Source organism: Canis lupus, chromosome X (assembly GCF_048164855.1).
Source record: "Canis lupus baileyi chromosome X, mCanLup2.hap1, whole genome shotgun sequence".
Lineage (NCBI taxonomy): Eukaryota > Metazoa > Chordata > Mammalia > Carnivora > Canidae > Canis > Canis lupus.
In genome coordinates, this window is record NC_132876.1 from 1,811,528 (window position 1) to 1,813,484 (window position 1,957).

Here is a 1,957-nt window from a genome sequence, read left to right on the forward strand (position 1 = left end):
TGGCAGGGCACCTTCACACTCCCTCCTCACGGAACTATTTACGCACACACCCACACACAACACTCAAAGTAGTAAACAAATTGCCCCAAGTCTGCAACTCCCCTCCTAGGCTTATATACACCCAAGGGACGTGAACACTCACATCCATGGACTTGAGTGGGAATATTGGTAGCGTTGGTCACAATAGAAAGCGAAAGCCACTCAAATGTCCCCGGACTGGTGAACGGATAAAATGCGGATATGAAGTGAAATACACTGTGAAATACACTGAAGGAAGGGATTATGTGGCCAGGAGGAATGGAGGCCTGGCACATGTTACATGAACCAGCCTCAAATGCATTACATGAAGCAAAAGAAGCCAAACCCCAAAAGGCCACACATCCCGTACGACTCCACTCCAGTGTCCAAAACAGGCAGATCCACAGACAGAAAACACACGAGTGGTTGCCAGGGGCTGGGGGCTGGGAGTGACTACTTAAGGGTTCAGGGTTTTCTGGAGTGATGCAAATGTCCTGAACCTGACCAGGGGATGATAATTGCACAACTCGGTGATTATACTAAAAGCCACCAGATTATAGTTTGAAAACGTGAATTATATGGACTGTGACATGGGTAGTTAAATGAGGTCAACATTTTTTGCTTATTTTTATCTTCTAATTTTTGAAAGATTTGACAGAGCCAGCACAAGCAGGGGGAGCAGCAGGCAAAGGGAGAGGGAGAAGCAGGCTCCTTCCTAAGCAGGGATCCTGATGCGGGGGCTGATCCCCAAACCCTGAGATCATGACCTGAGCTGAAGGCAGATGCTTAAGTGACTAAGCCACCCAGGCACCCCTCTATTTTCTAAATTTTCTACAATGACCCTATATCAACTTATTTTTTTTTACCAATAATCCAGTTTGGTATTTTTAATATTTTTGTATATTGACTTTTTTAATCTTCTAATTGTTTTACACAAAAATTAATGTTTTTGAAATCTTGAGATCTTAGGAAACAAGCACAGCAGTCATGCTCATTTTATAGACTGGGAAACCAGTTCAGTGATTTAAATGCGCAGGAGCAGAGTAGGCCCCCAAGAGGACTCCCAAGTGCCAGGGTAGTTCCTGGGTCTCTACCATATATATCCTAGAACAAAGACCCCTGATGACCACTGAATGAGGGAAATAAAAATTAGTAGGACCGTAACAGACACTTCCAATTATAGATTTAGTTTTCAACCTTGGTCCCATCTTTAACTTTTTAAAAAAAGATTTTATTTATTCATGAGAGAAAGAGAGAGAGAGAGACAGACAGACAGACACACAGGCAGAGGGCCACACCTCCTAATACCCTTTCTGTGGTCTTTTGTTGCAGAGAGCATACTCTCTTTCTGGCTTAGAAACTTTGTCCTTAATTTGAATTTTTATCAAGGAGAAACCAAATCCCACATATGAAGCACAAAAGAGTAAAGCAGCTGGTTTTTTTTTAAACATTTTATTAATATTAACTAGTATCCTTAGCAAACAAATATAATTGAGCTAACAGTTTGGTGTGATCACTGGGCAAATAAGTCATTTCTGAAACCTCACAAAAGAGCACACTGTGGAGACTAGAACTAGTTGTGTCCTCTCTTCACAGAACAGTCACTGCAAGCAGCACAGGACATCCTGAGAGCTTTCACTGCTGCTGCACAGCCTCTGCACTGTTAAGGGGAAATGAAGGCAAACACCAGGGGTTCCAGAGCAACTGCAATCACACTGTCCCCAAGAAGCTGCAGGTAGGATGGCAGCACACAAACTCTCAAACTGGGACAGCAGTGTGTGGCAGGGTGCAACAGTGCCACAAAGCCTTAGTGATGCAGTCTACAGTTCAATTTACCTTTTCTTTACTTCTAGGAAAACACACATTTAAGAAACGTACCCTACATTGATCTCCAGCCCAGTTACTTATTATCTTATCAGAAAACTTTTTATCTCCAGCC